The sequence below is a fragment of the Porites lutea genome, chromosome 1, assembly GCF_958299795.1.
Source record: "Porites lutea chromosome 1, jaPorLute2.1, whole genome shotgun sequence".
NCBI classification, from domain to species: domain Eukaryota; kingdom Metazoa; phylum Cnidaria; class Anthozoa; order Scleractinia; family Poritidae; genus Porites; species Porites lutea.
Genome location: NC_133201.1, coordinates 3,137,701 through 3,160,879, shown reverse-complemented (window position 1 = coordinate 3,160,879; position 23,179 = coordinate 3,137,701). Strand labels below are relative to the sequence as shown.

The following is a 23,179-nucleotide window of genomic DNA, read 5'->3' as shown; positions in this document are numbered from 1 at the left end:
CTCCCCCCAATCCGTTAACACAAAAAAACCGCTTCGTTAAATCGCCCCTCCAAATATAAGCCATCCGGGGCTTCTATTTGGAAAATTGCCCTCAAATACAAAGTAAAACAAAGCAAAAATGGTAAATTTACTTCCAACTAAAAGGCTAGCCCAAGCGATTTTGAAACGCCAATTTCCCTCCGTAGATAAGCCCCTCCAAAAATAAGCCCCTCAAAAAGGGCCTTTGAAAAATATGAGCCCCGGGGCTTATTTTCGGAATTTTACGGTATTCTGATGGATCCCATAGCTATTGATGAGCCTCTCTATATGGTCAATTCTGACGAAATCGAAGTTGCGATGATGGCTTTTGATGAAGCGACGATCGCATTGCTATCCGTTCAATTTTAATTTGACAACAATCATTGCGCGATTCGCCCCAGTAAGGGAATCCAAGAATTAAGACGCTCTCGGATTCTGGATTCCACGTCGTAGATTCCGAATTCCAGGTCCACGATTCCTGACTTTCGTCAATAAAACTTAAATTTCGGATTCCCATCATTTGCGGCATTCCGGATTCCTCAAGTTCTATTCCGGATTTCAAAACCCAGGATTTCGGATTCCTAGCAAAATTTCCTGGATTTCGGAATCCGGATTCCCTAAATGGGAAGAATGCAATGATGGCGAAGGAAGCTGCCAAAAATTATGCTGCACGTTCAGAGTTTTTGCTTTGCTTAATAAACCTGTTGTGTTTTTTTCATTTTCTCGTTTTCGAATTCCTTCGTCGTCGTCGTAGTTGTGCTCGAACTCTCTAGTAACGTTACCACGCAAAACAATTCTTGATATATGCGACGATTTCCTCAAAAAACAGAAGATCTGATGGAAAACGCCCGACGAAATCGACGTGGCGCAGGTACCAATAGAGAGGTTCACGATTGCTACAAATTCTACAAGGTCAAAAGATTCTTCATTTTTGCGCTCTACTACATGCATGAGAAATACCAACGAAAAAATATTCATGTGGCTCGAAAATTTCCGTCCAAATACAGAACTTAGAATGTTTACTTTTAGTGTATTATCACTCATTTACCACAATCCCTTCTAAATGCCATGTAATGTAGTCAAAAGCCAAAATAGGAAGGCAATTTCCACATTTTGCATAAACTTTTATCTATTGTTGACAACCAACAAAGTTTTAATCGCTTAATAAATATCGGTTATTAGAATTAACAAAGGTGAATCGCGACAAAATAAGATAGAGCAGCTTATTGCATTTAATGATAGGAGCCTGAAGTCTCCAGAAAATTCTCTTTCGTTGAGTTTAGCTTCACTTTTATTTCAATGTGAAGAAGAACGAAATTGAAAACCGACCCTTCCAATTGGTCTAAATCCTTTTGCTGTCCTACAGTCAACTTAGCAATCATAAATTGACGTATTGATTACCTTTATCATCTTCGTCAGATAAGGCACAAACGTTACCAGATGTTTATAAAATAACCAAGCTTTTCTTTGACATAAACTTCAACGCCCAGCTAAAGTTCTGGACCGATAACAAAATGGAAACTTGGTTTTGGATTCTTGGTTGGATTCTGTCCATTCTGACGATAGCTGGAAATGGTTTCACCGTGCTTCTCGTGGGCGGCCAGCGTCGGCTTCGCACCAAAACCAACGCGTTCATCGTTTCGCTTGCGGTGGCGGATTTCTGTGTTGGGGCATTCGTTGTTCCTTCACTTTTCTTCTGTGACATCAGAGGTGGCTGCAATTGGCCTCGACCCTATGCGTCCTGGGTGGATTTTATAAGGTGGCTCTACGTGTACGCCTCTATAATGAACCTGTGCAGCCTCGTACTAGATCGATATATGGCTGTCGTAAAGCCACTGAAATACGTCAATTTCATGACCACGCGACGTATCACTAAATTAATATTTTTTTCTTGGGTTATCCCTTTTTGTTTTGCAATTTTTTCTGTTTTCATGAGTTTATATTTAACATTTTCGTTATGTAGGATAGTCTTAAGCGTATGTTGCGCGCTTCTTGAGATTTTGTTCAGCTGCATGTTAATTTTCTGTTTTATTTCCATGGCAACAGCTGTGTACAAACAAACGCGATTTTCAGCCATCTTGGCAAAACAGTTACGTTTCAACCACCGAGGTTTGACTTTCAACACTCATGACAAATCAGCAGTTGTAATGTTGGCAGTTGTGGTGGTCATCGCCCTGGCTTGTTTCGCAACTTACTTGCGCTGTAGCTTTCTTCAGTTATTAGGAAATCATAGACATCCACACCTTTCTTGTAAAAGTGACTTTGAATTTAGAATACCTATGTTAGTTCTGAACTCTGCAATAAACCCTTTGGCATATGCTTTTTTCAAGCGTGACATTAAGAAAGCCTTAAAAGGAAAAAAACGCTTCCATATTAGGTTGGTCGATTTAAATTCATGAATAATTAGGGTTAGGAAACAAAGAGGTTTATAATTTTAGCCCTTATTTAATTTTGACCTCTAACATGTTTGCTCCAAATAAACTTAGTGAACGTGTAGGAGACATCATTATTTACAAAAATTGTTTTAGTTATTCAAATTTGAACCGGGAGAAACAGAAGAACCAATGCGTTTCTGGTTGCTTGCGTTGTAGCCGGCCCACGTATCTGACTAGACCATTCGTATAATATGCATGCAGGCGATTAAGAGTGTCTGCGAGGCAAGCTAGCTTCTGGTTGGAACCGAACTATCAAAAGATGACGTCAGCATCAGTTTCGCTGTTTACTCCAAGTGTTGTGATGTAAACTAGTACTATATGCCTTTTTGTAATAAATTCCCGTTCGTCATTATTACTGCTTTTTTCCTCGATCTCCGGTTGATAAAGGTTTTAACAACTCCTCTTCAGAGTAAAATTCACCTGTCTCTAGTGTTTTGACGTTAGCTTCCACATCACTCAGGAGATCACAGGCGGCCCAGACGTAGTATGTGTCACTGAATGAATATATTAATATCCACATGGACAAATTAATGCGATGAGTCGTCGAAACTCCCATGGACTGAAATAGTCTAAAAGTCAAAATATAACAAAACAAAGTTCAACTGAACGTATCCTTGTCTTTCCCGGCCGGTTTAAGTGGCATTTTGTTGAGTTTTGAAATTGTAGGTACTATCCACTAAAGGAAGAATTAAAGGCTGGCTACAAAACAAACAGACCATCTCCACGCGCCTTCACACGAAGCGCTATAAATTCGAGAATAATCGACGAATCCGCTCCAAATAACCATCGGCTAATCTGCAGGTAACGTGTGCTCCTGCTTCTGGCTCGCTTGCTCCACAAAACCCATCGCAACTGCACAATAATTGCTCGCTCATCAACAACCACTGTTGACCTTTACGCTTCGATATGACCGCAAACGACCAGGTTTAATACGCGACGTGAATATTCAAGCTAAGCGACCGCGTTCGCGCAACAATAGGGACTTTAAGATCCAACGACGCGACAGGAATGAGAACGTCGCTTAAAAAGTGAATTTACGTTCTTTCAGTCTTTATCGCAATCATTCCTACCCTCTTACTTTGCCAAATGTAGGCGAATCCTCCAGGAGTTGAATTCCTAGGCACGATATCCAAGTAGAGAAAGAGAAATAAAATTTCGTCGTTGCTTGTTTACGTCCTCCATAAAACGCGAAATTAGGCATGTTTACGTCGTAGTCGTCCAAAAACGGGCAAAGAAATGTACAAAAATGCGTGGTGCACGTGCAAAGTTGTTGTTTTGCTAATAAAACCTATTGTTTTTTTACGTTTTCGTTACCGTCCGCGTCGTTGGATCTTAAACTCCCTAATGCAGTACTTGCTATGGGAGGGATGGTACTATTGCTTCTAGGTCAATCGACTGACCGAAGGTTCGCTGCGTTAGTTTTGACCAGAAAACAAAAGGCGATGGCGGGACTGTCCGTAAGTTTTCCACAGGGCAGCCCTGGTTTTCAAGTTCGAATTCTTCTAACGTTCGCTGTCTCTGCTGCTGTCACATTGTTCGTCCAGCCGCTTGCATAGGTTCTTGACTCTACCAGACTTATTTGCTTAGATTAACAACGTCTTACTCCATAATATGTTGTCCAAACTGGTGAAGGAGGACGAGAATTTTCCGCCCAGGAAAAAGGCAAAATCTGGCCCCCGCTATGCAGCTGAATAGAAGATACGGCTGAAAAGTAAAATTTATTTGCGCGATACCTTTTTTTTATTATTATTATTATTCTCAAAACTCAGGGGCACCCAACGATGATTTCCCCCTAAATGCATTGAAAACACATTTAAGGCTGTCCAGAGTACTTTTGATCGAAAAATGCATTCTAAACAGCGCTTGCATAAATTTAGTCAGGAAGGCTAAAAGCGAAGCTAATGATTTATAGTTTGCTCATACTAAATATAAAATATATCGTGTAATGCTCAGCGGAGAAGGCAACGAGACAGGGCCACCCACCGACTGTTTCCTCAAATACTTTCAATTGAAAACACTTCTGTAGCTATTTATAAAGTACTTTTAGCTCTGTAGAAATGCATTCTAAGTGGCGCTATAAAATTTGCATCTCAGTGTTCGGCCACTCTAGAGGAACTTGAGTCTTTTCGAAATTACGAGGAATTCAGAATTATTTTCCCGAAAAATTTTAGATGCAATTTAACGTATTACGAAGGAGATAATTTTTCAGATACCTTCTTTCATCACATTTTTGAATCCGAAAATTTTAGGATTCCATTTTACTCTCTACGAAAAATAGCCTAACCCGGTGAGTGAAATGTGAAAAACTAAAAGTTGGATGCCCTTGACCAGAACTGTGAAAAACAATAATAGGTCTAATTGCACCACACTTTCTTGTACATTTCCTTGCCGTTGATTTGCTTGACTGCAACGTAAAACGTCCAGAAAACTTCCTGGTTTTCACTTTTTATAGAGAAAATGTGGCACATGTTCTTGTTCACTTTTTCCACTGCCGCTCATTTTTTTTAGCTCCGCTATAAGATTCGTATCTGTTCGGTGCTCCTTGGGCAAATTGGATCTTTTTAAAAATTACAAGGGCTTCAATATTATTTTCCCGATTGATTGACCTGGAAGCAATAGTACCATCCCTCCCATAGCAAGTACTGCATTGTTGCGCGAACGCGGTCGCTTAGCTTGAATATTCACGTCGCGTATTAAACCTGGTCGTTTGCGGTCATATCGAAGCGTAAAGGTCGACAGTGGTTGTTGATGAGCGAGCAATTATTGTGCAGTTGCGATGGGTTTTGTGGAGCAAGCGAGCCAGAAGCAGGAGCACACGTTACCTGCAGATTAGCCGATGGTTATTTGGAGCGGATTCGTCGATTATTCTCGAATTTATAGCGCTTCGTGTGAAGGCGCGTGGAGATGGTCTGTTTGTTTTGTAGCCAGCCTTTAATTCTTCTTTAGTGGATAGTACCTACAATTTCAAAACTCAACAAAATGCCACTTAAACCGGCCAGGAAAGACAAGGATACGTTCAGTTGAAGGTATCTTAGCTTTATTTTGTTATATTTTGACTTTTAGACTATTTCAGTCCATGGGAGTTTCGACGACTCATCGCATTAATTTGTCCATGTGGATATTAGTATATTCATTCAGTGACACATACTACGTCTGGGCCGCCTGTGAGGAGATAGATAGTGCTTTTGATTGATGGCTGATTATAAGACAATTTTAAATAACCATGCATCGACGCGACAATACTCATTAAAAATTAATTAATATTGTAAATTTTCATTTAAGATTGTTACCTTGCCTGACCAACATTTTTGGATCAAGAAGTAGCAAAAAACGAAATAGAAAAGTGAAAACAATACCACAGGTAGCTAAAGTTTTCATCTGTACTGTCAAATGTCAAAGCAAAACGTATCATTTGAAAAGATGTTTGAAAACCAAGGGCTAAGCCCAAGCCTTGTACATGGCTACACAGTTTTAATCGTTTAATTAATATCGGTTATTAGAATTAACAACAGGTGTAGTCAAGACAAAATAAGACTCTAGAGCGGCTTGTTGCATTTAATAATACGAGCCTGAAGTCTCCAGAAAATTGTCTTTCGTTGAGTTAAGCTTAAGTTTTATTCAAATGTGAAGAACGAAATTGAAAACCGACCCTTCTAATTGGTCTAAATGCTTTTGCTGTCCTACAGTCAACTTAGTGATCAAAAATTGACGTTTCAGATATATCATGTTCGTCACATATATGGCGCAAACGTCGGCGCAAACGTTACCAGATGTATATAAAATAACCCAACCGGTTTCTTTCAAAGACATAAACTTGAACGCCCAGCTAAAGTTCTGCACCGAATATAATATAAAATGGGAACTTGGTTTTGGATTCTTGGCTGGATTCTGTCTATTCTGACGATGGCTGGAAATGGTCTCACCGTACTTCTTGTGGGCGGTCGGCGTCGGCTTCGCACCAAAACCAACGCGCTCATCGTTTCACTTGCGGTGGCGGATTTCTGTGATGGGGCGTTCGTTGTTCCTTCACTGTTCTTTTGTCACATTAGAGGTGGTAGCAACTGGCCTCAACCCTATGCGTCCTGGGTGGATTTTATAAGGTGGCTTTTTGCGTACGCCTCCACAATGAACCTGTGTAGCTTGGCACTAGATCGATATGTGGCTGTTGTGAAGCCACTGAAATACGTCAACTTTATGACTGCGCGACGTGTCACCCAACTAACATTTTTCTCTTGGCTTACCGCTCTTGGTTTTGTAATTTTATCTGTTATAATGGTTTTAAATCTAACGTTTTCTTCATATATAATGGTCTTAGGCGTATGTTTTACAGTCCTTGAGATTTTTTTCAGCTGAATGTTAATTTACTGTTTCATTTCCATGGTAACAGTTGTATACAAACAAACTCGATCATCAGCCATCTTGGCAAAACAGCTACGTTTTAACCATCGAGGTTTGACATTCCAAAAATATGACAAATCAGCAGTTGTAATGTTGGCAGCTGTGGTAGGATTCGCTCTAGTTTGTTCCGCAATTTACATGCGCTGTGACTTTCTTCAGTTTTTTGTAAACCATCCAACTCAACACTTTACGCCGTGTAAAAGTGACTTTGCATTCAAAATACCTATGTTACAGTCATGCAACTCTCTCGCCTTACAGACACCCAAATATAATGGACACCCCGGTAATATGGACAGCAGCTAAATCCCAGGCAAAAACAAATTGCAGATGTTTGACTGATATAAACAACGGCTCTTAACGACTTTCGCTAATGACGACTCTAACTCAAGGTCCCTACAGTGTCCGCTATAAAGAGAGTTGACTGCAACACAAAGGTGAAGAGGGGCCTGGAATTGAGGAGAAAAACAATCTGGTGAATCTATGAAAAAAGAAACAGCTCATGAATGATCTTCCAGGCCGTAGACATATGTTATGCGCACAGAATTCTGGGATCGCCAGGGAGGAAGCATCGCAAGTCGGTAAAAGATGACAGAAATGTAACGGGCACTCAACGACCGTTTTCTGTAAAATATCTGTTCGTCGGAGGAAACATTGCGTAGAATTTTCTATTACTTGAGGACGGCTAAACATTTCTAGCTATTTCTAGATGACCGTTCAATTCATGTACAATTTCGAAGCTCATCTAATAAATTCCCTAAGATTTCCTGGAGGTTATTCAGTCACATTGGCTATTTTTGTACAAAAAAGGAAACCTAAAATTTTCGGATTCAAAGATGTGATGGAAAGAGGAATCAGAAAATTCTCTCCTTCGTAATACGTTAAATTAGCTTAAATTGCATCTAAAATCTTCAGGAAAGTAATACTGAATCCCTCGTAATTTCGGAAACACCCAAGTTCTCCTAGGATGACCGAACAGATACAAATTTTATAGCGCCGCTTAGAATGCATTTCTAGAGATCTAAAAGTACTCTGGATAGCCTAAAAAGTGTACTCAACGTATTTAGGAGGATACCGTCGTTGGGTGCCCCTGAAATGTACGGCTTAGAGTAGCTTCTCCGTCAAAAGCAGTATCTTTACACCCAGAATAACGCAGTTTCGTCGCGATTTTGTGGAATGCGGTGTGACTTATGTTAGCGCGTTAAAATTTCGAGTTTTGTACGTTTTTGTGTGATTAATGACATTCTTCTTCTCCTAGCCAAAGAAAAGGAGCAGGATGTTTTGTCATGATCCAGAAGTACAATAGAATGGCTACTAAGGTCATGTTCCAATCATTTTGTTGGGATATAGTGAAATAGCGCTTCAAAGAACTGTAGACAATTTAAACCACATTTAAGTTTGTGTTACTATATTAACTTTAATATTACAATGTTACACCTCCTTTTCCAAAGCTAAAACAACGGTATGACGTCATACTTTCTTCCTATCTTACAAAACGTGCATAGAAACTGTACACGCTGAGGTTACAGAAACTACAATAGTATCAGAAACTGATAAACAAGCTATTGCATTGATTCTACTCATACAATGAACTGAACATGGAAAGCTCCGAGAAACCTATTTATTCTTCTGCTGCCCGTCAGGATTACGCCCGGCAAAGATGTCGTCTCCCACAACCAAACCCACAGTGCCAATCACCGTCACCGAAGCAATGGCGGCAACCATAACCCATGGATTCGCTGTAGTCAACGCAAAAGACGCTGCACCAAGCAAACTAAAAGTTAAGCTGTGGTCCATTGATGTTCTCTGCAAAGGAAAGAATTTTTTTGTTTACTTCTTATATTTGTTACTATTAATTCTGCTGCTACCAGTAACATTTTAATGTTAAAATTGTATCGAAGAAACTCATAAAGCGTTCCATCAACTCAGTTTCGCACAACGGATAAATATATCAGCTGCTCAAGATCAACATGGGAGGACAACTTTTATAGTCAGTAATCAAAATCTCCTTTTTGCAATTCTATGCATTCCATAGAAAAATTGGAGAGCGAAAAGCTGATCCTTTTCATTCCCATAGGGGGTGCACATCAAGGACAAATTCCAAGACCCTTGTGTACTCATAACGTATTAGATCTGCTATAAACCATCCCATTTGAAACATTTATTTCTCAAATAATAAAGAATTTTTTAAAATAAAAATTTTACAGGTCTATCAAGCGAGAGCTGAACTTTTAGAAAATTGATATCCGAGGTGTCAATTTTCACACCTAAGGTGTGATTTCCGATTTATATCGCAGGCTCAAACAATCAAGAATCACTCTTGCCTTTTTCTGGCATTCCCTCGATAACTAGGAATGAAAATAAAATTTGAACTGACTTATACTTAGATTGTTCATTTACCTTTAAATTCCTGGCAGTGCCCGGCAATTTTTTCGTGAGATATAGAGGTGGATTTTTTTGTAATGCCCTGTAACTTCAGGCCGCCGTCAAAAATTCCAAAATGTTCCCTCATTGCCGGGAGTTTAAGACGTTTTCCCTTAACGTCAGTTGAATAAACCTGGCATGTTTCAGCGCGGTATTATAAATCCTCATCTTTTTACATCAATTTGTTTTCGGTGCGGTCCAACGCAGCCGCAAAGTCGCCCTTAATTTTCGTCGCGCTTCGCTTTTTTCTTTGTCACCATCTTGAATTCATACGAGGAAACCGCTGTTCTGAATGTTCAGTGTTGTGACACTGATCCGATTGTAGCACAGAACGTGGCGACAAAATGCGAAAAACTTCGTTTGAACTCGTTACGTGACGTGCTCTCAACATGGCGTCGTAAAAAACAGCCGTAGCAACGCGCTAATTTGCATAATAGGTCATTTACCTGCGGCCTTGTCTGTCATTGACCTTGCAAGGATCATATATCGTGCTTTATTTGGGGAAGTAGAATGTAGGTGATTCCCCCCCGCCCCTCCCCCCCCCCCCCCCCCCCCGTGATTATTAATATTTCCATAATAACGCTCTTAGATGCTAACTTTGGCCTTCATTTTCTCGGCTTCTATTTAACGAAAATGCCTCATTTTTGGAATTTGAATTTAGCTTGCGAGTGCATTTCAAATAAGCGATTTCATAAGCAAGATCATTTTTTGACTTTATAACAGTTCTTATCACCGGCCTTACAAACCTCTGTATGAACAAACTGCCGAAAACACGCTGTCTGATCGATTTGTTCCAACCACTGGAACAAAAAATAACTTCAGTTTTGTATACCGATATCATATCAGCATCCAAAAACAGGATTTAAAACAAATCATGGATGTTAAAAATCAATCCTAATACATACTGATAATGATTAAGGGGTGGCAATCATGAATGTGAGACGGATGTGATGATAATCATCAGCATGCGTCAGCTAAAACAAACCGAACCAAAAAAATGTAAGGTGCTTACCGGTTTGGACAGAAGATATTGTCTGTTTTTCTATGCTCTAAGGGTAACATTTGTGGGAAACACATGACATACAGAGCATGGCTGCTGCTTAACGGGCGCCTGATCGCCTGAGGCGCCTGAGTTTTGTCCGCGCGGGTAGCCTGTGAACAGGCCTTCGGTCGAGGTCCTCGAGGGGGGAACTGGGAAGAGAGAAAAGCGGGAATGCCTGAAGACAAACCTTCGGGACCGCCGTTCCACGGCACCCGCTGTGCATCAGATTCCTGTGTAAGCTCCTACTAGCGAGAACACCGACTGTTGACATCGCCTTTTTGGTCGGCACCAGGAGTAGGCACGTAGCAAGCGATTTGAATGATCGCTTGTGAACAGTTAGCTTCAGTTTAAGCTGCAATTCATTCTTCGAAATTTGGATCTGTAATTCACTATCCGTTAGAATTTTGAAAATATCCTGCAAAAAACACTTACGAGCGTGACAAAACATTGCAGGAAACCACCGCATTCACGGACAAAAGAAAATCGTTTTTAGTTTATCACTGATCCAAGAGGCACTTTGGAGAAAATTAAACAGCCTTAAACCCTTATTTAGCCGCAATAAAGATCTTTACGTTTCAAAAGAGGTCAAAGAAAATGCTCTTGCATCAGAGGGCAAATCATGCCGACCGGAAAAAATCAGAAAATCAATATGCGTGTCACGACCTCTCAGTATGAAACAAGCGGCAAAAATTGTCAAATTAAACAAGACTTACCAATAAGTCGTGGTTTGATTGAGATTCTACCGTGGCAGTTGCAGGAATGAGGAGGTCACGTGAGATAGCAAGCATGCGATATCAGAGCTCAGTCTTAAAAGCGGTTTTGTGGGGCTTTGACAAAGAAGGAATAAGACGTCACAAGCAAGAGGGATGGGGCAGGGTGGGATGTGTCCTCCTCATTCCTGCAAATGCTACGGTAGAATCTCAATCAAACCACGACTTACAGGTAAGTCTCATTTAATTTGACAATTCCACCTGGCATTTGCATACAATCGGAGGTCACGTGAGACTTTAAAGCTCTAAGCCACAGAAAACTAAGACATCAAAAAAGAAATAAATGAACACAACATAACATGTATTTGTAATAGGCCTCCTACATGACAGTAGTAAGTACTGCAGCAACAACTGGTATCGATATATGATAAATATTCACCATCAGCAATCTATGTATTAAGGCATTGTTTGAACATGCACTGGTTCAAAAAGGGAAGTTATTTGAGATTACAATTTCCCATCTCCCAGAATTGCTGCAGCAAAGCTGTTCGCAGTTAGAACAGGGCGATCATAGAATTTGCCAAAAGTAGAATCAGAACGCCATCCAGCAGTGTTCATTATGACCTGAACAGGAACATTCAATGCTTTAGCTGCTGAGGTAGAGGCACCCTAGTGCTGTGGGGTTTGAAAACCGTAGTATCAATTCCCGCATCCTTCATGGTTTTTTTTATCCAACGAAATATTGTGTTCCTTGAAGCTGGTCCATGAGGTTCAGCATAGCAAATAAGCAACTGCTTTGTCTCTTTCCTGAGAGGAGCTGTTCTTTTAAGATAAGCTGAAAGTAGCTCCACGATACAAAGTCTTTTGTCCAACTGAATAACTATGAAAAGTAATGGGTAGTAAATGTATGTTCTGGCCCCCTTTGGCAGTTGTTTGTTTTAAAACGGAAGAGATGGGAAAGACATACTTTCCAAGTAGGGTACTCATTTCTTCCAAGGACAAGGGCTGTAAAGTCTGAGGTCTCTGTGCAGACAATAGGGCCATAAGCATGACCAGTTTCAGGGTAAGCTGTTTCAGTGACATATCATCAATGGAAGGAAATGTCTTAAGGCGGTTAAGCACTATTTGGGGGCCCCAAGTCTCAGAGTAGCGTGGGAGGGCAGGCTTTTGATTAAACAGTCCAGTCATAAACCTTGACACCAGAGGGTGGTCACCCCCTTTTACACCATCAACTTTAATAAAACTTGACAGTGCACTTCGGGCAGTTGCAACCGCACTATATCCGACACGTTTAGATTGCAGAGTGAGGAAATTAAGGACTTGCTGCAGCTTGGGATTGACTTGGCTGATGTTACAATCAGAGCAGTACTTTAACCAGGCTGTAATATATGTGAAGTACTGTTTGCGGGTTCCATCTCGCCATGATACCAAGATGATGTCCTGAAGTTCCCCCGTTATGCCTTGAGCAGCTAAGGATGCCCTGATAAGAGGCATCCATGAAATTCAGTGAAGTTTGGGACATAATGGGTGGACTTGTTCTGGTTGATGTGGGAGAATAATGGTTTTGCGGTACATTTTGATTCAGTATTGTTGGTTTTCACATGACGTCACTAAAATTCAAACTACAAAACTATCGATCCTACTGAGATTTTACTTTCATGGTGTATTAGAGCAGCTGAAAACTAATTTTCAAACAAATTTTCGCTTCAAAAGGGTTCTTGGTTTTGTGAAAGAGTACTCTTGAATTTCTAAGCTTTTGCGTGACGCAGCATTTACATGACGGCCGAGAGAGCTGTCATTTAGGTTAAAAAAGTGACTTTTTCCCGGGAATTTTGCTATCCGCTGTTCAAGTATCAGAAAAAGTATTAGTTTAATGTTTATGAGTTCCTCTAGGGGTAAATTCACGCTTTTGTGGCAAAACTCGGTAACAGATGTTTCTGTTGGTTTCCGTCCGCCATGTCGGAGCTTCGTCCGGATGAGCTCCAGCATGGCGTCTCCATACAAAGCTCTATAAATTTTGGTAAAACATTTCCTCGGATATCTCGTATGCGAATTATTCCCTCGACCCAAATCTTGGCGAGGGTCTGTATATTTACCTCCTTTCATTTCCCAGATTCTGGGCTTTATCTGTCGAATGGTTTTGATTTTCATTTTGATCTATTTTGAATGGCTTGACTCCGAAAACCAGCAATTGGAGGAGACTTCATCAACTGTAGGAGCTGTGGGTACCACACCTGGGTTGGCCAGTATGGGTACACAAGTATGGCTGTTGTTCTGCTTTCTTGGACAAACAAGATGACTTTGCCTATGAGGCTGAAAGGAGGAAAACAATAGATAAGTTTATATCTGGACCAATCCAGAGTGAATGCATCAACAGCTGCTGCACCTGGATCTGGTTTCCAGGCTACTTATGGAGACACTTTGTGGTTCAGCCTCGATGCAAACATGTCTATTTCAGGGTCACCCCATTAAAGTTTAAGTTCATCAAAAATGGTAGGGTCTAGGGACCATTCTGTATTACTGTTGTGGGATTCTCTGCTGGCTCTATCTACCTCTGTATTTAATTTCCCTGGTATGTGGGAGATTGATAGTGCCAGCTGCCTCTGCATGCACCACATGAGAATTTCGCTAGTTATATCATTGTAGTTCCTAGATTTAGAGCCACCCATACTGCGGATATACGAGACTTCAGTTGTATTTTCACAAAGCACTTTAATGGTACAATTTGTCAGGTGACTGCAGAGTGACTGCAGTCCCAGAAGAATGGCTTTTAACTCTAGGAAATTGATATGAAGTTGGGATTCCTGGAATGACCATCTACTACTTGCAACACTTGAGGTGCCCTCTATCACTGCCCCCCAGCCCGTAATTGAGCTGTCAGACGTCAAGGTTAGATGTGGGATTTTTGGTGTGATGGTTTGTGGATATTGGTCAACATCATTTATCCACCAAAGGAGGTTTTGTTTGCACAGGGGTGAGAGTGTTACTTTCCCCTCAAGATCCCAGCCATTTGCTTGCAGTGCATCAGTTTTGATATTCTCTAGAGATCTATAAAATAATGGCCCATAGTTCACTCCTGCAAATGAGGATACCATCAAACCTAAAACTGAGGCCACCTCTCGGATTTGAGGAGGACCTTGTATCTGTACAAGGCTGTAACACTTAGATCGTACAATATCAGCCTTCCCCGGGATCATGGAGATGGTCATATTCTTAGAATTCAATATGAATCCCAAAAATTTTGCTATCTGAGAGAGTGTCGTAAAAGATTTAGTATCATGGATTGTGAAGCCAAGTGCCCTGAGTAGGGCAACCGTGTCAGCAACTACTTGAGCTAGCTGCACTGGTGTTTCTGCCAATAGTAATATGTCGTCTATGTAACCCACTATAAGGCATCCTTTGGATCTCAGTGTTGCATAGACTGGTTTCATAAGCTTGGTGAAGACCCTAGGGGCCGAGGCCAGGCCATTTGGCAGGCAAGTAAACTCATAAAGGGTTCCGTTAAATTCAAACCTTAGGTATTTTCTGTGCTGGAGATTTATTGGTACAGAGTAATAAGCATCCTTGAGGTCTAGAAGTACCATCCAATAGTCCTTTTTAAGTAGTTGGGCAGCTGATTGGAGGGGTTCATTTTAAAATTCTGGTAAGTAACAAACTCATTAAGATTTTTGAGGATCAGGATGAGTCTATGAGACTCATCTTTCTTTGGTCTAGTAAATACCGAAGAGATGAATTCTCCATTGCAGTGTGTTGTCTTGTTTAAAACAACTTTATCAGGGCACGGATGTTTGGCATGGTAACCGTTCAAAATCGATGCGATAACCCGATACAATCTCAAGGATGCTTGGGTCTGAGGTAATAGACCTCCAGTCAGAAAAGGGATGACCTATGTTACCAGCAACAAAATTTTGTACACCACAATTTACCGTGTTAAGAGCATGAGCTACTGTGATGGCCTCCTGTTTGGGTTCATCTTTGGAGACTCTTGTGACGCCAAGATCTGAATGTTTGGCCTTTGGAGTTTTTTGGATTCCGCTAAGAAAACTTGTGTCAGTTTGTCAGGTTTCATGAGCTGTTTTCGCTGCATGTTTAGTTCATAGTTTACATGCGTTAGTAGTGACAAGGCATCAAGTCCAAATTGCTTTTCTGACATGGTCAGGTCTGTCAACCGGGCAACTGGGATTATACCCGGTGTGGGCTTTGTATGTTTTTCCCGATAGAGTCTTCAGACTCGTACTCTTTTTTGTAGTTGTGTAGGTGTTTCATCTTCGTCCCCGTTGCCGAGATAGTCATCATCGCCGGCAACTTTAGCCATGAGTGTTTGAACACCCCTCGTTGTCCGAGGTATTTTGCTCGCTCGAGGAGCTCGAGCATTCTTTGGCAGGCTTTTTGGAGGGAACGGCATTTTTATGTTCCTGGCTCGCGGTCGTTTGTAGACTTTGGTAGATTGTGCTAGCATAATTTTAAGCATAATTCAGCAAAACGAGCATTATTTTAAGCTTTTATTTCAGTTTAGCACTGCTAGCATAATCCGAGCTTTTACGCGTTGAAAACAAAAAAACCCATCATGGCTCTAGAATAATTCAGTTTGTATGTTATTTTTGTATTGTTTTTGGAAAATATTGAGGTCTGTGCTAAGGCCCATGGTCAAATATGGTCCGGCAGGCGGCAGAGGTCACCCTGTGTATATCTGAGAGACTGAGACTCTCCTCAGGCCACCACGCTTATGGCTCGGCGGCTCGGCCCCACAGGCCTCAGATCAAAGTTGGCGTCGTCCTCGAGTACATCCATTTCCACCACTTCCACTACTTTTAGTGCCGTACCGAGAGCTTTAATCTCTAAAGAAGGTATTCCTAAAAGTAATACCGGAAAGTACAAGGAAAGAAGTAACTCAGATCCAAAGAACATGAGTCCTCGTGATCGAATCGTAGAATTCCCAGGGGAAAATTTGTGTCTTCGAGGTGGCCTGTTTTGCAATGGGTGTAAGGAGATATTGAGCTCTAAAAAGAGCATTCTAAAAAACCACTTGGCTTCCAAAAAACATGCCGCAGGCAAAGAGAAGTTAAAAGTGACAAAAAAGCGAGATCAAACGATCGAAGATTCACTTCGTAAAGAAAAACACAACAAGGATAGCACGTTGCCAGTCGAGGAGAGAGCATACCGTTTACAGGTGGTAGAGGAGTTTCTTAAGGCTGGAATACCCATACGTAAGATGGACAAACTTCGAACGCTTCTTGAAAGGCAAGGCCATCGGCTGGGTCACAGTTCGAACATGATGGATTACGTAACGATAATATACAAGCAGGAGATTGAGAGAATTAATTAAAGCAGAAATTCGCCAAGGAGTATCAACAAGGGACTTATCTGTCATTTATGATGGCAGCACGAGACAGGGTGAAGCGATCGTGATCCTGGTCCGTTTTGTCGATAATGATTGGAATATCGTACAACGACTGATCAGAATCGATATTGTGCCAAGTCAGTGAATGGCGACCAGCTTGCTCAAGTGCTCAACGAGTGTTTAAGTCTTGAGTACGGTGTGAGAGGAGACTCTATGATAGCTGCCATTAGAGATGGGGCCAGCGTGAATCAAGCTGCGTTAAGTCGCATCCGGTTTATATTCCCAAAGACATTCAACGTTGTTTGCTTTTCTCACACGCTGGACAATGTCGGTAGTCATTTTGTTATCCCCAATCTGACAGAGTTTGGCAATCTGTGGATCCCCTTATTTTCGCAAAGCCACAAAGCGGGACTAATGTGGAAGGAACTGACTGGACTTAAGCCAAAAAGTTACTCCGAAACTCGCTGGTGGTCCAGATGGGAAGTGTACAAACAGCTTATGGAACAATTTGGTAATGTACAACGAATTATAGATGACATGGTTAGGGAGAATGTTGCTCCTCAGATCTCGCGTCAGTTGGTTGATTTCTTCTCACATCTGAATAAGGTGATCAGTCTCAAGCTTGAACTAGCAGCACTCGTTGATGTGGGCGAGGTATTTGTTAAGGCCACTTACATTTTAGAGGGAGATGGCCCTCTTGTTTTGTCATTCTTTGAGACATTACAAGGAGTTTGCAATGCATGTCAGAATGTACATTTACCCAATATAGTCGACGCGGATCCCGCACAGAATGTTGGAGCATTGGAACAGGAGGCGAAAAGAAGTGTCCAGCCTGCCATTGAGTGGTTTTTGCGTAAATTTAATGTTGACTTGCGCAACACGTTGAGTGCATTCAAGGCTGCACAAATAATGTGTCCGGTAACCGTGCAGTGGCTGCGGCCGACACCAGCAAATGTGGAGGCTCTACGCCAGTTTCCGTTTTTGGACAGTAACGATGTACAGTCGAACCTCTCTAATACGGACACCGAAGGGACAGAGCAAATTGTCCGTATTAGAGAGGTGTCCGTTGTATAGAGGTCATGAATATTACGTCACTTTAAAGGCTCCATTGATGGTATTAAGTGTTCTTTAAGTCAAAATTGGCCCAAACGGCAAATATGGCAAACTATAATACAGTTTCCGAACAGTAACATAATAGAACAGTAACAAGTGCAGCGAACACTAACATACAGTAGAGTATTTAATGAAAGTTCTTTGTTATTGATTCATTTTGCGTTAAAGAAGTCTGTAGATCCCATGTGAATATATTTTCACTGGACCGCACAAACTCATTGAGCGATTGGAGAAGTGCTTGGATCTTACAGAAAACCCAGCTGTCCGTAAAGATAGTCTTTCAAGTGAAAATGTCGAAAAGAAAAGAGGCAGAAAAAGGAAAGCAACAACTGGAGAGTCTTCAAAGAATAAGAAATCTTGATGATAAATGGCAATGACACGTCGATAGTATAATTTTTACCGATTGAAAACATGATACTGTTATCGTATGAACAATGAGACAATTGATTACACTCTGATATGTAACGACAAACAGGAAATCGTGTTGAAGAAGAACTGTCATCATTGGAGTGTCCGTAATAAAGAGGTTCAGTTTGTATGAATTTTCTCTTTGGGGCCGAGATTTCGTGTCCGTTGTCCGTATTATAGAGGGTCCGTATTATAGAGGTTATTTTTACAAAGAATGTATGGGCATTTTCCCGGGACCAAGTGAACTGTCCGTATTAGAGAGGTGTCCGTAAGGAGAGGTTCGACTGTAATTAATGACCTTGTTACGGAACTGCCTAACTATCTTGCCGCCGCCCAGGACGTCATCATGCCCTGGGAAGAAGATAAAGTGAAGTGGTGGAGGCAACAATCTGATAACCTACCCCACTGGTCTTCTGCAGTTATGAAGGTTCTGCTGGTGCAGCCGTGGTCTGCAGCCGCTGAACGAGTATTCTATGATTCTTAACTCATCGTTCAACGATTCACAAGAGCATGCTCCCGTGGACTACTTACAGGCTTGTGTAATACTTCAGTACAATAACCGAAAACACAGAGATTAACAGCAGGCATAGTTGTCTTTATACTGAACTGAGGTCTTTGCCTGGATGGCGTCTGAAACAAGTATGCCGGCTATAACTTTCTGACCCGCATTCAGAACCCGGAAACGGTTGATTTTGGTATCATTTGTTAATCATTTGGCTTTTCGAGGTGGGAACATGCGTATTTGCGATGCTAAAGACTGTAAGACTGGAAGACGGACTATATGAATGTTCATTAAAGTCAAAATTGATAGAGTTAAGCTACTGATGATCTTTATTTTCCTTTAATTCAGTGTAAAATCTAAGTAGCATAATTTCGGAGACAGAGAGCATAATTTTCAGAAAGTAGCATAATTTTGGCATAATTTCTAAAAAATATGAGCAGTGCTAAAAGCATAATACGCTTTTTTTTCTAGCACAATCTACCAAAGCCTAGTCGTTTGCCAGGGCTTTTACCCGTCGCAGAAGGCTTTTCCTCCAATTTATCTAGTCTTTTTGACACATTCAATATTGCCAGTGGAAGACTCTTAAAGTCGGCAGCGGATAGCGAAGCGTTCGCGCCGCTTGTGCCAGGCTCGGCCGCCATATTTTTATCTTCTTCCAGAATCTTTAAGTAATTCTCCTTCGTCCAGACCTTCATCCGATAGCTGGTCGTCGTTATGCGCCTCATTTTCGTCTGTGTGCCACATCAGGAACGGTCGGTCAGAAATAACGTCGGGAACGCAGTAAAAATCGGTAAAAACCTCTCTCTATGAATTACACTGTCAACTGACTCGCTCAGACATCAAACTTGCACTGAGCTCGGATATCGCATGCTTGCTATCTCACGTGACCTCCGATCGTATGCAAATGCAAGGTAGAATCACATTTGCTAATTTAAAACGTAGAACCCTCCAGAGCGTAATCTACACGCCAGAGAAAAAAATTTATTGGAAGCAGCGTTTTAAAACGAGGTAAAAGTCGTGTGTTGCCTACCGACTCCCTTTTTATTACATTCCAATGTATCCAAGTGACAGATAACGATCTTGCTGACAGATGATGGGTAATTACAAGACAAGAGGGCGGAGTAGCGGCCTCAATGGTTTGTCTACAAGCTCTCCCGCTTTCCCTTCCCTCTCCTCGCGATTTTATCACCCTTTCCAGAAACAGAGAGCCTGCCCACAGGCTACTGTTGCATGTAGTAAAAAGTCGCCATGCGTGTAAAAGCAAGAGGTTTCAAATTACACGTTACATGTGCAAATTTTACTCAGTTTGCAAGTTTCTATCGTGCTCATGCTACGAACACGAACAGTACACTCCGAAATTTCTTCTATCATATATTCAGCGTTATTTACGGCTCCCTATTTTTTGCTGTACGTTTTGTGGTAATTTTTGAAAGGCTCTCAAAAACATTGCAGTTTTTGAGTTTCAATCTCTTTTTTATATAGGACATCGCGCACGACGGCTTCACAAATATAAAAACATTTTTGATAGTTCAAACGATAGACTTGATACAAAAATACTGAGTCAGATTTCAAAACTTCAAGATAAAAACCATTTGTTGGCTTTTTTAACCATTTGTTGGTTTTTTTATCGCCGAAAAACCGGCTTAAAACTTAGTGTCGCTTAAATTGTACTTGCAAGCTAGTGCTGTTGGTCGGTGCGTTCGCTGTGCGTCCGAACGGCTATTGTTATTTTTTCTCGAGAAATAAGTCGTTTCTCGAAATCCTTGATGATGATTATCAAAAAATGCTGGTTTCTCGAAACTCGAGACTCGATTTTCGCGTTAAATTTGAAATTTGATTCGTTTCGAGAAGTCTTTCTCTAAGCCGTTTTTGTCTCTTCACGCAATTCTGTTTAGCGTTGTGTGACTACCTCTAGCACCCTGGGTACCTGTTGAGCATAGTTAACTAGTAGTTTCCAGTGGAAAGTGAAGTGCTGCGAGTAAAGCATGACATTTCAAATAATTTGCATCAGTTGCAGTTTATTTCGATTGTTGAGCTATTTTGAAAAAATAGCTCATATGTCAGTGGTGTGAGCGTATGTATCTTTGTGACTTTGTATCTTTGTGGCTTTGTATGTTGGGATGTTTGTTGCAAGAGCCAATAAGGTTGAAGGTACTATGAGTTGATGTTTAGGAACCAATGAGATCTTGGCATCTATTTAAACATGGCACTGATAAAGGTTGAACAAGGGCACTTTGAGACCGCCATCTTGATCCTTCACAATTTTTTCGTCTTTTATTACGGGTACAGGTTTTTGGAAGCATTACATAAAATATCTTCATGATTCAAACGCTGTGAACAGTGATGCAGCTGTTTAAAGGTTCATATTTAAGTGTGGGTTTTGCTTCGAGGCATTTCTGACCTAATTCGGCTATCGGTACAACGCACGTCAGTATGGGTTCTGTTTCACCTGCTACAACTGGGTAGAGTATAAAAGATCATATATTTTCAAATCTCTTCCAATGAAGCAATAATTGATATTTAGATATAGACTTTAATTCGAAAGTATGCGCCCTATAAAATGTGGTTTTAGAAGTTTAAAAGGCAGCTTATTTTTTGAAAGCTGTATCGAGTATTGTTAATCCTGTAAACAAGCTTTAAAAATATTATTCTCTCGCTCACAAAGTTCAACCGACCTTTTTCGTTCTATTTAGTAAAGATGCGTAACTTAAGTAGAAACAGTAGCGTTAGTGAATAAAATTGGAAGAAGCTGGTTGACACAATAATTAGATACTGTTATATTGAATGGAGTAACATGATATAAGTAGGAATATATTTCGGCAGTTTGATAATTTTCTTGGAAGTTAATAAATGTTAGGCTATCAACCTTGACGTTGCATGAGACATAATTTAATTGCAGTTGTTGTAATAAAGCCGAGGTGATTTCTTAACATCGTTTGAGAAAATTTTGTAGTAAAACAATTTGCCTCTTTTTTACGTACAAATTGTGAAAGGGCCAAAGACCAACATCCTCACCTGCAAATTGTGTGCATGAGTTATTTTTATAATTCTGTTGACTAGATTATTGTGTGATAACTCGAATTCCCTCACGTACGAACCACGAAAGGGGGCAAAGTCCAACACTTTCACGTGCCAGCTGTGTGGCTGTACATCTCATGCAGATTGGCTTTTCACAATAATTGCTGCGGAGCGACCGAAGGGAGCGAGCAGCAACATAATCAGGATTTAAAGGAAATATATAAGAGGCGACGAATTCTCGAATTCATCACTTTTTACCACAATGCATTGCATTTAACCAGAGTGCATTGCGCCACGAACAACTCAAATAAAAACACGGGGAAGTTCGGTGGGTGAGAGTGCACCGTTCGCTGCTTAGACTTAGAGTTTTCTTTGTGGCAAATTTTCTACAGCACGGTTAGAGGTCTTACCGAATTTTAAGACACGCAGGAGTCTTTCAGATGAGTACGATGGTTAACTTGGGGATTGGATTTCAATTCAAGAGCCTTTGACTCGTCCAGGTGTTAAACCTGACGAGAAGATGAGCATTTGTTCTTCAACTCCGCAACACGGGGGATATACAAATTCCAGCTTGCTAGAAGGTGATGTGAAAGTGAGAAAATGTCATGCAATGCTATTCTTAAGAAACTGTATGAGCCGAAAATGGATGTGATTTTGACATTCGCTTCAAAATAACAGCGGAAATCGAGATAACAAAACATATGTTTTGTGTCCTACTTTGCAGACGAGGACGTGTATCGGCGTTTTGAAAAGCATAATTATGTTCTTTCATTCATTCATTGCCATGGAAGATGCGTTTACATTGTTTTTTCACTGTTAATAGCTCGGTTAATGCGGCCGGCGATCATCTTGCCGGCGGAAGTTTCATGGAAAAGGAATAAAATGAAAGACTTTTACCACAGATTACGTAATCAGCCACTGCGGTGTAGTGGTTAGGTGTAGTCGCGTCGAGTCGAAGGTGCGGGGTTCGATTCCTACCGAATTAATTATTCCTACTTTCTTTTGTTTTCCGTTTCTTTGTGTTGTTGTTTTCTATAAATATATAGCTAAATAACTGTTACTTAATAAAGTGCAACAAACAGTAAGAAAAGTATTGTGTTTCGAGAGAAAATATCGTGCACCGTATATTAAATATATGGATAAACAATCTGAATTTCTATTATTTCCTACAATTTACTGTGGGAAAACCAGAGTTGATAACCACTTGATCATTTTCTAAACAACGTTCCCACGAGTTCTTTCTATAGACTGATAGTAATTATTGTAGTACTTTCCAACATGTAAATAGGACATTCAATGTCATTTTCGATTCTTTTAAGTCTCACTGTCTAACTAATGCCAGTATCAACAGAATGTGCCGCAGCATTACTATCTTTTAGATACCCTAGTTATAAACATCAGTTCAGTATATTTATATTAAAGGCAGACGGTGTAACTTAATGGAATAATACAGTATATTATAGCTTTTAGGTGCTCCATTGTGTAGACCTCAGTCATTCATCTGGTGAGAATGTTTAGTAATAAAGCAAATCATACAAATAGGTACGGCCACATGACATGCGGCAGCACTAAAACACGGAATTCGGAATCCGGAAACGGAAACGGAATCATGGAAACGGAAACGGAAACGGAATACGGAATCTGTGAAAGAAGGTTCCAAGCAATCGATTTGAAAAAAGAATATTAGCAATGACGATAAAATAAATAAACAGATAAAAAAAAGACACAAATGAATAAATTAGCTGAGTAGAGGAGAGGAGACTGCTGTATCAC

At 40.7% G+C, this 23,179-nt stretch overlaps 1 long non-coding RNA gene and 1 pseudogene across 1 annotated transcript in view; one reads left to right on the top strand and one right to left on the bottom strand.

The window, feature by feature from the left end:
* Positions 1-8,245: 8,245 nt before the first annotated feature.
* Positions 8,246-23,179, bottom strand: part of LOC140934014 (uncharacterized) — a 21,110-nt gene continuing 6,176 nt past the window's right edge. Inside the window, exon 3 of the long non-coding RNA XR_012165104.1 lies at positions 8,246-8,654. This is a non-coding gene — a long non-coding RNA (uncharacterized lncRNA). The remainder of the gene's footprint in view (positions 8,655-23,179) is intronic.
* Positions 15,751-18,464, top strand: LOC140946966 (uncharacterized; annotated as a pseudogene).